General features: G+C 37.6%; 1 long non-coding RNA gene across 3 annotated transcripts; it reads left to right on the top strand.

Moving 5' to 3' along the window:
- Window positions 1–9,736: 9,736 nt before the first annotated feature.
- LOC147514447 (uncharacterized) lies at window positions 9,737–12,651 on the top strand. 3 transcript variants are annotated; one of them, XR_015213216.1, is made up of 5 exons: window positions 9,759–9,867; window positions 10,878–10,993; window positions 11,078–11,165; window positions 11,270–11,341; window positions 12,336–12,651. It is a non-coding gene; the product is annotated as an uncharacterized LOC147514447 (long non-coding RNA). The 3 variants fall into 3 exon arrangements; XR_015213214.1 differs by lacking the exon at window positions 12,336–12,651 and having other exon boundaries at window positions 11,270–11,528; XR_015213215.1 differs by lacking the exons at window positions 10,878–10,993; window positions 11,078–11,165; window positions 12,336–12,651 and having other exon boundaries at window positions 9,737–9,867; window positions 11,270–11,528.
- Window positions 12,652–16,772: the final 4,121 nt, after the last annotated feature.

Here is a 16,772-nt window from a genome sequence, read left to right as displayed (position 1 = left end):
ACCTTAGACGGGTTAGACAAACGATGCGTGAAGGAGTCTCCATAGATAGAAAAATAATCCATGAAAACTTCCATAAAAAAGCTCTACCATGTCACTAAATATATGAAGTATACACATTTGGAAGGTTCGGGGAGCATTACAAAGGCCAAAAGGCATTTGTTTATAGGCATACATTCCAAAGGGACATGTGAAGGTAGTCTTTTCTTGGTCATCAATATCAATAATAATCTGAAAATAGCCTGAGTAGCCATCCAGAAAACAATAAAAAGCATGACCAGCTAGGCGTTCGAGCATTTGATCTATAAAAGGTAAGGGAAAGTGATCTTTTTGTGTCATAGCATTTAACCGTCTGTAATCAATACAGATCCTCCATTTCATAGGACCTTGTGTGACAACATAGTCACCCTTTCCGTTATATACCATGGTAACTCCCGATTTCTTAGGAACTACATGAATGGGGCTTATCCATTCGCTATCAGAGATTGGGTATATGATACCCGCATCGAGTAATCGTAAGACTTCTTCCCTAACCACCTCTTTCATGGCTGGGTTCAAGCGACGTTGAGGTTCGTGAGAAGTCTTCGCGTTATCCTCCAAATGGATACGATGAGTGCAAATATTAAGGTCAATTCCCTTAATGTCGACTAGTGACCAACCAATCGCAGACCGATGTTCCCTAATCACCCGGATTAAACGTGTCTCTTCATTCTTAGATAATAGAGAAGATATAATTATCGGATGACTACCATCCGGATCAAGTTGAATATATTTTAACTTTCGGTGGAAGGGGTTTAAGAGGGTGGAAGGAAAATCAATAGATGTTTCGTCGGGGTCCTCATTTTGCATAATGAATACTTGCTTAGGTAGCAAGTCTTCATACTCAATATATGTGGAACAACCGAAGGATCTACAATTGGTGTGGACTCAAGGATGGTGTTGACTTCCTCTAAGTAGGAGTCATTTATAAAATCTGAAGTTCAAAAGAAAGGAATTTGTACATATTGTTTTCGTGAAACGTGTTGTTAAAATAATCTTGAGCTAAGCTCTCGATCATGCTAACCTCCCCATCTATAGGCGAATCGGTAATTGTTTCATCATTTTAAAAACATTTACCTCAACCTGTAAGATGGCCAAAAGATAAGGACATCTTACCATCGCGCAATTTATAAGTCGCGTTGGCGGTTGCTAAGAAGGGCCCTAAGATGATCGATATAGAGTCGTTGGCGACTTACGTATCGAGGATAACAAAATCAGCGGGATAGTAAAATCCGAACCTTAACAAGCACGTTTTCCACTACACCCCTTAGGATACTTAATTGACATGTCCGCTAATTGCAACGCGTTATTTTTGTAGGTTGCATTTCCTGTAGACCTATTTGTTTATACAAGTAACGGGGAGTAAGTTAACTTTCGCCCCGTGTCTAATAAAGCGGTCGTCGTGTGGGAATCTCCTAAGGTGCATTTTCTGATGGGGCGACCGTGGTCCTTGTACTTAACGATTCCATTATTTTCGGATAAAGTTGGGAATTGTTCAGTTAAAAAGGCGTCTTTAGGTATGTTGGTCTTACGCCTAGTAGTGCACAACTCTTTAAAAAACTTAGCGTGGTTAGGGAGCTTTTTAATAGCTTCGAGAAAAGGAAGGTTTATCATTAGATTCTTGAAAATGTTCCTAATCTCCTCAAAGTTTGTATCCCCGGGTTAGCATGGCTAACTTCGAGGGAATGGTGGTTTTGCTCTATATTTAGCGTATGGCTCGACTTGATGTGTTACCTTGGCTTTTCGTTTCTTAGTTTGTTGTTTAACGGGTACCTCTACGGTGGTAGGGTCTTGGTTTCTACTTCGTATCTAGTTCGATATCCGGTGTAGGAGTATCTTGATGGGGTAACTATAGGCATAGTTACTTTGTTATCAACCACTCTTCCAGAGCGGAGAGTGGTGATGGCATTTAGGTCACCTACTATTGTCGTTTCCGTACTAGTATTACCGTTTACCTCAAAGGATGTGTTTGTTGTTTTAGGGTTTGGTATCGCTTGTCTTGGAAACACGCCTTTTGGTTGGGCTTTCTCTTGGGCTAACTGTTGTATGCCCTGATTTATGGATTGTAAGATCTGTTGGTTTGATTTAGTCATTGATTGGAAAAGTTGTTGGGTAACCTGTATAAAGGCGTCGATACGATCCGGTTGTGTAGGTGTAGTAGTCACAGGTGGTGCGACTGGAACTATCTCACGTTGATTATTAATGGGTGGGTTGTGATAGTTACTATTGTTAACCGGAACGATACCTCTATTGGTATTATAACTATTATAATTATTTTGACCTTGTGCTACACCTTGTCGTGGTTGCGCTTGGTTGTTATAATTATTATAATTTCCTTGACCTTGTCCCTATCCTTGCCTAGGTGGAGCTTGATTATAGTTGTTTGTTTGCCTAACATTTTGGTTATTAAACCCTGGAGGTGTAACTTGTTGATTGTTTCGCTAACTAAAGTTGGGATGTTGTCTCCATGGGGCATTAGGAATAGGATAGTTATTAATAGAGCAAACATTATCTTGCTCTAATTGTTGTTGTTCATAGGCGAGAGGACAATAGGAGTCAGGGTGCTCAGGACTCAAACAGAAATTACATGGGTTGGAGTTTACATTCATGACGGGGATAGGCTTTTGTTGAATAGAAATAGCCTCTACCTTTTTAGTTAGAGATTCGATTAAATTTTTAAGTTCTGGATCGGGTTTAATCTCAAACATATCGGCGACCTTAACTGTTGAAGAAGAACTAGCAGAGTGGGGGATATCATCACTCCCCCCCAATTGTTATTGCGTTTAGTTTGTTCTTCTAAAAATTTGTAAGCCTCCGAGGCTCCTTTACTTAGGAAACTACCCCCATTCATTATGTCAAGGACTTCTTTATGGTGATGTTGAAGTCCTTTGAAAAAGGCACGAACTAACGTGTCTTTTGCTAGATTATGGTGTGGACACTCTATAAGCGGATCGGTGAAACGATTCCAAGCCTCGAGAAAATGATTCATGAGGGGTTCCGGAAGAAATGAATCTTGGAAAGCATCTCATCCGTCTTTAGGGGTGGATAAAATGTTCCATAAATAGTGAACAAGTTTAGCCCATGAGTCCCAGAGTTAGGCTTGGGTAGTTAACCAAGACGCGCTTTATCGGGCTAAGGTGAAGGAAATACCCTCGGTTTAATTTGTTCGCACCAACCGTAGGATGATGGAATGTTGTAAGGACTTGTTCAATCCTACGCATGTGTTGGTAAGGTTTTTCATGGCCTAAACCATAGAAAAGCGGGTAACAAATTAAATATGTTTGGGGATTCGAAAATCCCCACGGGTCCGCTAGAACGATGCAAGATTTAGGGCTATCACTCAAGGCTTTGTAAAAGTCGGGAGAGGAGTCTCTCTTTCTTCAGCCATTGTCAGGTGTGGTTGGTTGGTGGAATAGTAGTTAGAGGTGTAGTGATTGGTATACTCAATAGATTTGTTTGTTGACGTTGACGGTTAATTACGTTCGGTGTTTTTTCTCCGACCGGACCTTAATCTCATGCAAGTCTAAGTCTAAACACGACAACAATCCAAACAATCTTGATATATTAGTATGAACCTCTAACGGAGATCGCGAGGTATGGAAGAAAGGAATACGATAGCGTCCTTGCTTTCGCTTTATGAATAGCGTCTTGTATGCGCGTGTTCGGTGTAAATAACAAGTTAGAACACCGAAAAACTTAAAATCGAAGTTTGAAACAAAAACATTTGAAATCCGGGATTTTTGGCTTAGTGGCACAGTGCGCCGCGATAGTAGCGCTTGATCGCTCCTTGTTCCATGACTTAGCGAATTCGCGGCTCGTGGGTCCAATAACTTAGGGTATGGTCGCTATTTCGTGTTCGGACTATAGCAGTGCGCTCCTTATAAGTGGTCGCTCGAGTGTAATTTTGTCGCGGAATTTTTCGAATTTGAAAACAGATAACCACAGTATGAATCAAACAAGGGTGGGTGGGTTTAATGGGACTTAAAAATGACTAATTCTACCATGAAAACAATGCTAAAGTGAACTAAGACGGCAGCGGCGCCATTTGATAAAAGATAAAATTGATTAGTCTACCTATGAAATGAACGATGAACTCAAAACGTAAGTAAACTAAAACTTTCTACGTGTCTATTTTTTATCAAAGTTTCTACTATCGAATCTATCGAAATAGAGTGGAGTAACAAATTCGTTCCACTCCTAGTGCTCTAGCATGGAATGTTTTCTAATATAATTAGTCGGTCTTAAGTCTAATGAGAGCTTTACGAAGGGTGTTATACTACGATACCTATATGGAATATATTATGTTGAATTTAACTACGAATGCTATGGAAATATGATTGTTTTTGAATCTAGATAAAGGATTAGAGGGGAATTGAATCCACCTCGAATCCAACTTAATAACCTAGTATAGATTCTTGTATCTTGATTCTTACGTTCTTACGGCAAGAATTCGAGTTCTAATCCCTAGTGTTCATGGCATTTCTACCGAATACTAACTAGTATGTGAGGTCGTCCACTCATTCTCATGGCGAATCACGACCTTCTAGATTGGAATAGATTCTACAATGCTTCTACACTATACCACTAAGTTTTCATCAAGGCTTCATCAACCCCTTTAATGGAGGTTTTAGCCTTGAATCATTCCGCAATCATTCCCATATGAATCTAAACTAAACATATTATCAAAGATTCGAAATTTACTAATCTAAATTAAACAATAATTAAATTCTAATTAACAACTAAGAAATGGTAACCAACAATAATTAAAACTAGATCTATAAATTGAGATGACAAAATCGAAATTAACAAAATAACTATTTTATTTATCTAATCAATCAAGAACAATAATTCAAAGACTTAATCTAAAAAAAGAATTGAAAATGGAACTAAAACTTAATTAAAATACTGGAAACTAGATCTAGAATTATCTATATTATTTAGGTCTAACTAGCTACCATTAACAAAGAGTCAAGCTTTTGTTTTTATACTTTCAGATCCAAAAATCGTGCATGGGCTTGGAGCCATGTTTTGGGCCGGAAAATCGGACTCAAAACCGATTTCTTTAGTCCAAAATGGGCTCTTTCAATTGGCTTCGACAAACGTTTCGTCTACTTTTGCTCCTCTGATTGGGTCAAAGCTTAGACCATTGAAAAGCTCTTTTTGAGCGGTCGTTTTGACATAAGGTAGGCCTAATTCGAAACCGAGAGTCAAAGATATGGTCTTCGAAGTTGCCGACTTTTACACTATTTACGCCACGTGGACTTTGACTTCTCATTTTTGACCGGGATTTCTGAGAGCTCTGTGTCTTCTTGAAAATTGGCCTTTAATCACAAAACTCCTTAGCAATTTTTTTGCTCCTTTATCTAGCTAAAGTGGCACATTTACGCGCACATAATGGACTTTGAAGCACGAAATGCATAAAAACACGTAATCGGTATTAACTCTTACTTATTATTCACATAATTGGTCTAAAAGTACGATTGTTAAGGGGTTAAAACTACAGTTTTGGGCTCTTATCAATAAGTAAGAGTTAATATTGATTACGTGTTTTTATGCATTTCGTGCTTCAAAGTCCATTATGCGTAAATGTGCCACTTTAGCGAGATAAAGAAGCAAAGGTCAGTTGCTAAGGAGTTCTGTAATTAAAGGCCAATTTTCAAGAAGACAAAGCCTTTGTAAAGCCCGGTCAAAAGCTGAAAAGTAAAAGTCCACGCGGGCGTAAAAAAGGCACAAAGTCAAGAGAACTTCCAAAGACCATATCTTTGGACTCAGACCTCGGAATTGGGCCTACCTTATGTCAAAACGACCGGCTTGAAAAGAGCTTTCCAATGGTCCAAGCCTTGGCCCAATCAGAGGAGCAAAAGTAGACGAAACAACTGTCGAAGCCAACTACAGCTGAAGAGTCCATTTTGGACTAAAGAATGGGTTTTGAGCCCGATTTTCCGCCCAAAACATGGCTCCAAGCCCATGCACGGTTTTGGATTTGAAAGTATAAAACAAAAGCTTGACTCTTTGTTAATGGCAGTTAGGTTAGGAAGCTAATGTTAATGGAGTTTAGGGTTAGAAAAAGATAGATCTAGATCTAGTCTTTTTACATTCATTCAATTAGTTAGTTTAGAATCATATTTAGTTTTTAGAATAAAGTATTAGTTCTTCATTTCAATTTAGATTATTGTTTAAATTCTTATTTAGATTTAGTTGTCTTAAATTCATAATTAGTTATTCACAATCTTAGTTCTAAATTAGTTTAATTTCAGTTTAATTTAATTATGTCTTATTGTTATTATTGTTCTTGTGTTGGGAATGGTAGTATAGAAATTTCACATTAAATCATTACTCTCACCATTGTTCCTTTTGAGTTTGTTCAGTTGAATTTAATTAAGTCTTGAGGGTTTAAGAGTGGAACGAATCCTGACTCTCTTATATTACTTCGTTATTGAGAGTAGGAATATTGATATAAACACGTATTTACGTAAATTGATTATTTGTGTTTACGCATAGGTAGTTAGAATACGTAAAATCACTTTTATCAATTATCTGTATATCTCTATACTAATTAGCCCTTGAATTATAATTTTTGACAGTATGACTAGGAAAAAAAACTTGTGTTAACTTTATACGCACCCTCTTGAAACAATCCTGGCTTCGACGTCAAGAACGTATACGTTTGAGACACAGTTCTTCACCTCGAACCCCGACATTATCATCCAGAGACCTCGGTACGTGTTTAGTAAATAATATAGGGTTCACTAACCCCACTAGATGAGCCAATTAGGATTTCCCCCCCCCCACTAGATGAGAAATTAGGGTCTCCCCCCTAAATACACAAAAAAAAAAAGTCAAAGTGGGTTGACCAAATTTTTTTTGTGTGTATTTAGGGGGAGGAAATCCTAATTGGCTCATCTAAGTAATACTAGTTCACCCAATAATATATTATATAATTATACTAGATATAGTGATAGTAGCTCAGATAAAGGATATAATTCTAATAAAAAATTTATTGTTTCTAGTGATACCGACATGTCGAACGAAAGTATTGAATTTGCAACTCGAAACAACTCGTCTTCCACGGCTTCGTCATCACAAAGAACTGAGACTGACGAACCAGAATGGCGTGCCACATATTTGGCTGATGGCTTAGCATGCCATCCTTTTGAGACTGTGAACTCGAAGTCTGAGCGTGAAGTTATGGATGATAATAGCATATGGCGTAGTGGTTTGAATCCTTGTTTTCCAAAAAGACCCAACTTAGACATAGTTAAAGCTGCCTACCAGATACCAGACACTGTCCACTTTCGACATTACGCTAGAAGTATTAGAGGAACTAGATTCCAAAGTGGCGATCCTTAAACAACCATTATTACTATTGGGCAACTAGCTGCTGGTTTGGGCCTTCCCTTATCTGACCTCGATCGAGAAGTACTGAACTATCTGACCATCTCTCCTGGCCAAGGCACAGACAATTTTTGGAGATTGTTGCACATTTGTAATTACTACAATTCTCACCTTGCATCCGATGTACGGAGATCCCAAAGAATCCATCTTATCGACATTCAAAAACACTATACCTTTGTCGAACGTAATGAAAAGAATAAAAATGGCATATCAGAGCCTAGTGGCTATTTTTATCCCAAAAAATGAATCAACTGCGCAGGCATCATAAGGATAAATCGAGATGGTGATTTTAGGTGGCCATTATATCCTATCATTATATCTGGGAAATGGGAGTCATCTGCTTCTATTGCTGTTCCATCCTTGGCACATCCTGTCTTTAATATTAGAGGTACATTATTTTATGACACCCCTCCCTTGAACCCATCTTTCAACCTTCTATCTCGGACCTGCTATCTAACTGGTCTATCGTTGTGACCTTGTTTCAGTACCAAGACCAGCCTCGATGAGAAGTCTTGGAGAATCCGCTAGAGTAATGGAGCTTTTAAAAGGCACTGATGAAGAAATCACTACTCAAACTAGTGCTGATAAATATGGCAATCCAAAAATGAATATCGATCTTCCAGATATCGATAATTATGTCGCTCCTCTATATTTCCTAAAAAGTACCGTCCTTCGAGGTCAAGATCCTTTACCTCCCCAATCTGTTATGCCATGCAAAACTATTCCATGTCCCTTACAACCTTGATCATCTTAAAAAGTATTAAGAAAAACTTTTGATTCTGCTGAATTGTCTGCTAACACTCCTCGATGTTATTTTGATTATATGCTAAATGGTTGTAAAATGACTGAAGATCTTTTTCCCCAAATTAAACAAGAGATTCCCGATTTCTATAATTATCCACTTTTGCAAGATGTATTTGATCATTACTGCTTATTGTACACAGATATGGGATCTCACATTCCTAATGTTCAAGACAAATCAACCAAACACCTGAAAAACGGTTTCTGCAAAAAATAACAATTGGCAGCTCCTCCCAGGCTCCTACGCCCTTTTTCAAGAACAACCTGTCGATACCAGTCTTCATCAAAAGAAAAGAAAAGAACCTGGTTTCACTGATGCACCACAAACCTCGAAGGTACCAAAAATTGCCAAAACTACCACTACTGAACCAGCTGTCCCTGTGCCTGCCAAATTATCAACTTTACCAGCCACTCACAAACCTACTGTTCCACCCACAGCTTCAGGCTCCTCTTCTCATTCTGAAGCATTTGTCGCTGATTTCGTCCTTCGAAATAAACAAAAAGTTCCTAAATCTGCTTCTTTATTCTCTGATCCTCCGACACCTGGACTCGGAGAAGCTCTTGTCATGAATATTATACTCCCTCGAGATAGATCAGCAATGGCTAAAATTTGCACAACCGAACGTTTTCAAATATTGTGCTCCTCTCTTGAAAAGGTGAGGAAACAACTTTGGTCGTACTCTTGTCCCAGTCTGCTCATGATGTATAATATATTCATGAATCCTATCTTCCTTTTAGGTTAAAGTTGCAGCTATTGGCCAATTTGAGAATGATATGAGAACCTTACCTCTTCTTAGAGAAGATAATGACAAGCTGAAACAAGAGAAGGAGAGACTACAACATTCTTTGGAAGATAAAAAAAGAAAACATGCTTTCACTTGCTCCAAACTCACTTCTAGGAACGCCGAGATGAAAAAATTTGTTGAGGAGAATACTGAGTTAGTCTCAAAATTGAAGGAATCTTATGAGGCAAATGTAGCGAGCCTTAAGCGAGAAAAAACAAAAAGCAGCTGATCTCGAAACAAAGACAGCTAATCTTGAGGCAGAAGTTCAAAAGGCTAAACTTGATTTGGTTACTGCTGATACTCAGATGAAACACTGTGTTACCACGATGAGGAGTTTCAGACCATATCTTCCTGCTGATGTTATCATTGAATACAACCTTTATAAAAACCCTTTAAACATCTGATTTTGAATCACCTCTTACAAATTTCCCTACTGATCAATCCTCAATAGTTTAACTGATTAAAAACCATGTCTGTTATCTCCCTCTTCCTTATTATCTTAGCTATTTTTATGGTTCTACCATTGTCACCAAGTACGACATTTTTTTGAATAAAACGCGTTTAAAACCCGTTAAATTGCCAAGGCGTCTTGTATACGTTTTGAACTCATGTTTTTTAAAATATTGCGTTTAAAACGTTTGAAACGCGATTTAAACGTAAAAATCGTATATATATCGCGAGATTTTGAAAATACCGCATTTTAAACTTTCTTCTCTTTGGTTTTGTCACTTTTGTTCGGAAAAAAAAAACAAAAAAAAAAAACCCGAGAAGGCGAGAACTTTACCCCAAAAAAAACCCCGAGAAGAGCTCCTCCACCAGTTCACCACCAGCACCAAGTCGCCAACTCAAGGTTAGCTCTCTCTCTCTTGCTCCTTGCTCACTGAAATACCTTGAGGGTTGAATTGTTGAAAGGGTGCGTACGACCTGTGAAGTTAGATCAACCTGCGAAAATGTATATCATGTTTTAATATTAGCAACCACATATAAAGATCGATCTTTAGTAATCATACAAGCATTCAGTTCTACTTGGTGGTTTACTTCACTCTACTACTCGATCTAATATGTCTGCTTGATGACCAAATAATATTTACAATTGTTTGTCTATTATCTTCTATATTATAGCTGTTTTTGTAAATTATTTTACACATGGACACACACATAATTTGCACTTTGTAATCCATAAAAACTTTACCAGTTTGAATGTGTCAAGACTCAAGAGTGTGACATGGTCTTGTAACTGAATGACAACGGTGACATATTGGCGCATTTCATTGGGCAGGTTGGGTTCTTTGGCATAGTAACATGGCTTTTTTTTGTTTCCTTATTCTTTTGTACTGTGTCCATGTGTGTGGGGAGGTTAGTTTGGTTTGGATGCGCTAAGGAATAAGGATGTTAGCCCAAAAGAAAGCCATACAATCAAAAGAGAAGAAGCCGTGTGTCATGTGTGGTACCAAATTCAACTGTTAAAAACCACTTCTACTGTTTTACATAACCTTGTTGCTATCTATTTTCAATTTGTCATTTCTAGACAAATACTTTGGAAATAATTAGATCAGAGAATACTGATGTTGATACAAATGTAATTGAATCCCCATTTTTCACTTTTTAGATTTTGAGACCTAAACCCCTCTCTATACTGTCAAACTGTCGAGGGACAATTAGACAAAATACTGATTGTAGTGTCACGTAGGGGCTCAAATTATTATGTTCCAGCTGGACTCATCAAGTATTCAAAATAGCTCAATCAGTCTCTAATCTCTATCTCTCTCATGAATTGCAATAATTGTTGTTGTTGTTATAGAACTACATTTTCAAATTTTCAAATTTGCAATCTTTTGATTCTTTTCTATGTATTTGTAGATATGAGAGTATGTCGAGGCGGATGATGAAGAATTTCATCGTTTAATGAATCGTATTTGAATGAGATAGTTTTGCATTTGGCTGGTCTCTCCGTTTGTTTTGCTTGCTTTTCTTATGTCAGTATCACTGTATGAGATAGTTTTTCTTGTTTTATGGTTGGGAAACTTATAAACCGTTTCTTCTATTTCTTATAATCACAGTTTGTGGCTTTGTACTGCTTTTTTATGATAACTGTTTTTCTATGGTTACCGTTTGTGCTGCTGGGGCTCTACTCTGTCATTCTTTGTGGTATGTTGATTTTGGGGTGTTATTATTCTGCGAATTTGTTTTGGTGAGTCAGGTTGTGTTTTACATTTTGGGGTGTTAATGTGTTATTAGCCCAACATATGCAGGGACTAGTTGTGTCAGAAATGTGCTGCCACTGATGTTGTCGTCAGGAAAAGAGGCATAAGACTTGCTTGTAGGTGTGTGGTCTGTGGCTCTGTGCAAATAATGCAGAAGATATTGATCACATGCTTTGAACTTGCGACTTTGCAGTGGAAACTTGTAACCGCCTTGCAGACTTATTACCATGTTGAGGCACTTCAGCACTTGCTTCCTGTGTCACATAACTTTAAATCCTGTACAACAATAGAATAAGAACTTACTAAATCCGTGATCAATTAGATTATAATCTTAATAATAGTATATCTGCTCCACTAAGCTAAACTTTTGACAAGATCTCCCTTTAAGTCAATTCTAACTTTAGGAATATGATTCCAATAATCCAAATCTAGATGTTAAACTGCAGGCTTTAGGCATGCCTATTTTATTTTATTTTTTCGCTTGTTAAACACAGATTTGCAAATTCTGCAAATCCAGATCAAGCATATTCCTCGTTGTCATTACAAATCAATCAACAAGAAAATATTAACGCCTTTGCTCTCAGCAACTATTAATTATCTCATGAAAAAAAAATGCATAAATGGATTTGTTTATATTACATTTTCATATCCAACTTTCGAACATGCATGCAATGATGGCATTATTGTCATTTTAGAGCAAAATCGATACAGGATTTACAAGGATTTCAAAAAATATATGTAGAGGAAAAATCAAAATCAAATGGTAGAAAAGGGCTAAAAGAAAAAGTTTACAAAAATGATCAACTCCTTATTATTATTTTTGCTCATTCTTTTTTCCACTCCTATATAAAATCAATCTCTTTACCTATAATATTTTTTTTTTATCGTTTCTTATTGTTTCTTTTATGTTTTATACGTATTATACGTTTTAAACTTGTTTTTTATGCCCTATGTCTTTTTATGCTTTTTTTTTTTCCCGTTTTTTTGCCAAGACGTTTCGTTTAAAACACGAATTAAGTATTTTTCAAGTACACCGTTTTAAACCCGTACCGTACTTGGTGACAATGGGTTCTGCCCGATTGGCCTCCTCACTGGTCTGATTGTCCTACTACAGATTACTCCGATGACGAAGAAGAAACAGAAGAAGAAGAAAAAGAAGAAGAAGAATAATATGATGATGAATGGTTGAGAGATTTATATTGCTATGATTATGTTAAAGATGGCGATGAGTCTTCCACCACCTGTGATGATGAGGATGATGGTGAAGATGGTGATGATGAAGATGAAAATGAGGATGAGGATGATAATGACGATGAAGATGATGATTAGCCTTGTTTTATATATTTTTAGTTTTTATTTCAAATTGTAATAGGCTGTTTAGCCTTTGCTTTTTCCCTTTTTAATGAAATATTATCACACTATCTCGTTCACTGGCATCCTTAATTATTATTACATGCTTCGACCTTTGACATTGTACCCATAATTAAAAAAAACGTCGACATTCGACATTGACATCGATATCGTATTAAATATCACATATAAAGACATACCTTACTTTCTCCTTATTCTGTAATCTGGTATCGACCACCTGATACCACATATTCTATACTTTCTGTCACCATGATCTTGATCTGAGTTCGCATCGCTGCCTAGAGATGGATTTTTTAGCTGAACTCATCTTGTTGCCAAGAACAAGATTTTTTTACTCGAACTCGATATTGCTGCCAATAACTGGATTTTTTTACCCAAACTTCGAAATTGCTGCAAAGAGCTGGATTTTATTGACCTGAACTCGCATTGCTGTCAAGAACTGGATTTTTTTTAGTCGAACTCGACATTGCTGCCAAGAACTGGATTTTTTTACCCGAACTCGACATTGCTGCCAAGAATTGGATTTTTTTTACCTAAACTCACATTGTTGCCAAGAACAGGATTTTTTGACCCGAACTCGACATTGCTACCAAGAACTGGATTTTATTAACCCGAACTTGACATTGCTGCCAAGAACTGGATTTTAATGACCTGAACTCGCATTGATGCCAATAACATGATTTTTTTACCCAAACTCGACATTGCTACCAAGAACTGGATTTTTTTACTCGAACTCGACATTGCTGCCAAGAACTGGATTTTTTAACCCGAACTCGCATTGTTGCCAAGAACTGAATTTTTTGACCCAAACTCGACATTGCTGCCAAGAATTGGATTTTTTTACTCGAACTCGACATTGCTGCCAAGAACTGGATTTTATTGACCTGAACTCGCATTGCTGCCAAGAACAGGATTTTTTGACTCGAACTCGACATTGTTGCCGAGAACTGGATTTTATTAACCCGAACTCGACATTGCTGCCAAAAACTGGATTTTATTGACCTGAACTCGCATTGCTACCAAGAACAAGATTTTTGTTTGACCTGGTATCGAGATGAGGATCTACAGATCACCAGGATTTTTGTTTGACCTGGTATCGAGATGAGGATCTACAGATCACTAGGATTTTTGTTTGACCTGATATCGAGATGAGGATCTACAGATCATTAGGATTTTGTTTGACCTGGTATCGAGATGAGGATCTACATATCACCAGGATTTTGTTTGACCTGTTATCAATCATATAATTCTAGAGATACAGAGATCTGTTATACATGTATAAATATTGATTTCGAGAATGACAATATCTTTATTGAATGTATAACCTTGATAACAAAAACTACACCATGATACTTGAAACAATCTTTATTGATAAAATGCTTTCAAATTGCTTATATTTTGAGGCTTTGGTAATATTACACCTTCAGCCGTTTTTAAGTAATAAGCTCCATTGATTCCGACCTTGTGAATGATGTAAGGCCCATCCCAGCTTGCTGCTAGTTTGCCATCCCCTTTTTCTTTAGTAGCTTGAGTGACCACTTTCAAGACCAAATCACCTTCCTGAAAATGCCTTTCTCTTACTTTCTTGTTGAAAGATTTTCTGAGCTGCCTATGATAGGTGTTGAGCCTTACCCTTGCTTGACCCCTTATTTCCTCAAGATTGAGAACTTCTGCAGCCATTCCTTCATCATTTTGACCATTTATTATCATTTTGGTTATGGATGTCGACACCACCATTTCAGATGGAGTTACTGCTTCCATGCCATAGGCCAAAGTAAAAGGTGATTCACCTGTGGCTATTCGAGGTGTCGTTCTATAAGCCCATAAAACGTTATTTACCTCATCCACCCAAAAACCTTTCTTGTCTTCTAACTTTTTCTTGATATTATCCATAATGGTTTTATTTGTTGCCTCGGCTTGCCCGTTACCATGGGCATAGTATGGCGCAGATGTGAAATGCTTTATCTTGTAAGATTCCAAGAAAGCTTTCACCTTTCCTCCCTCAAATTACGGTCCATTATCTGATATAATGGCATAGGGCAACCCATATCAACATATGACTCGTTCAAAAAGGAAGTTATGACATCCTGCTCTTTGATGTGTTGCAAAGCGATGGCTTCTACCCACTTTGTGAAATAGTCTGTGACCGCCAACATGAATCTTCTTTTACCTCTCCTTAGTGTTAGTGGACCGACAATATCCATACCCCATAGAGCAAAGGGCCATGGGTTTGATACACAATTTAACTCTTCAGCTGGAACATGTATGGCTTTGCCATGAATTTGGCACTGTACACATTTTTTCGCATATCGAAGACAGTCTCTTCGCATTTGAGGCCAGAAATATCCCTACCTCGTGATTTTATTAGCCAATGATCTACCAGCTGAGTGGTTTCCACATTCGCCTTCGTGAAGCTCGACAATGATTAGTTGTGCTTCCTCAGGTGATATGCATTTCAAATGTGGACCTCCAGGGTTCTTTTGATATAACTTATTATCAATCAATACATATCTTTAAGCACTAGATTTAATCCTTCTGGCCTCATTTTTGTCGTCCATTACTTTGCCCTCAGATAAGTATGAGATATATGCTTCTATCCATGACGCCCCCAGTGTGTCAATCTCCATAACTTCTGAATCGTCAATGTCGATGCTTGGCCTCTGTTGAACTCCGATATGTAGAGTGCGACCCTCTGTGTTCTCCAGCATCGCTGCAACATAAGCTAGGGCATCAGCATGCCTGTTCTCATTTCTATTGAGATGCTAAAGCTTTATCTTACTGAAATTCCTCAGCTTAGATTTTATGAAGCTCAAATAATCCACCATGTTTTCACATTTTTCCAAATATCCTCCATTGATCTGGCTGACCACGAGCATCGAATCATTGAAGATTGACAACTCTTTTATATTGAGAGATCTAGCCATTTCGAGACTAGCTATTAAAGTTTCATACTCAGCCTCATTATTAGATACATGGAAACCCAATGTTATTGCCGTTTCGAGTCTTTGATTTTCAGGAGTGACTAACACCACTCCGATGCCACACCCCTTACCTCCAGATGATCCATCGACAAATAATCTCTAACCGTTAGTGCCCGCCCATGAAGTGTTTGCATCGATAACATCTTCAAGCTCTTGCAGCATTGAAAATTCCTCTTCTTCCATGCCCCAACTAGCATCCTCAGATGGAAAATCTGCCAGAAAGTCGGCCAATACCTGACTTTTCTCTGATACTCGGTTTCGATACTCTACTCTGAATTCGTTTATTAGTACCGACCATTTAGACATCCTTCATGACTTAGCAGTTTTTGCTACAGTTTGCTTTAACGGTAGATTCATCATCACTATCACAGAATGTGCTTGAAAATATGGCTTCAGCCTCTGAGATGAAAATAAAAGTGCCAAAGCATATTTCTCCAGAATGGAATACCGAGTCTCCGCCTCGATCATCGTTTTGCTCTGAAAATATACCGACCTTTCCAACCTATTTTCTACTTTCACAAGGATAGAACTTATAGCAAAATCTAATAAAACCAAATAAAGGAGCAAACTTTCTCCCTCATCTAGTTTTTAAGTGTTGGCATTTCTTGCAGATATTTCTTTAACTCTGAAAATGCTTCTTCACATTCCTCATTCCAACAAAATTTAACATTCTTTTTAAGCAACTTAAAAAGTGGCTTACATCGATCTGAAGTTCTGGAGATGAATCTATTGAGCACAACTATTCTTCCTGTCAACCTTTGTATCTGCTTTCTAGTTGTAGGAGATGGCATTTGCTGAAGTGCTTGTATTTGATCAGGATTAGCATCGATACCCCCACTTCGTAACGGTGTACCCCAAAAACTTACCTGAACTAACCTCGAAGGTACATTTTTCAGGATTAAGCTTCATATTAAATTCTCGCATTATCTTGAATATGGTGTCGAGGTCCTTTACATGATCTACAACTTTCATAGATTTGATGACCATATCATCTATATAGACCTTGACAATTCATTTGATGAGTTTTTTAAACATCTTCTCTACTAGTCTTTGATAAGTGGCTCCTGCATTCTTTAACCCAAATGGCATTCTGATAAAACAATATATTCCTCCATTAACAACGAATGCTGTTTTTAGCTGGTCCACAATAGCCATTAGAATCTGAAAATATCCCGAATACCTATCGCAAAAACTGATTA

Source organism: Coptis chinensis, chromosome 2, assembly GCF_015680905.1.
Source record: "Coptis chinensis isolate HL-2020 chromosome 2, ASM1568090v1, whole genome shotgun sequence".
NCBI classification, from domain to species: Eukaryota; Viridiplantae; Streptophyta; class Magnoliopsida; order Ranunculales; family Ranunculaceae; genus Coptis; species Coptis chinensis.
The sequence above is the reverse complement of the archived record's forward strand: the minus strand, read 5'-3'. Positions and strand labels throughout refer to the sequence as shown.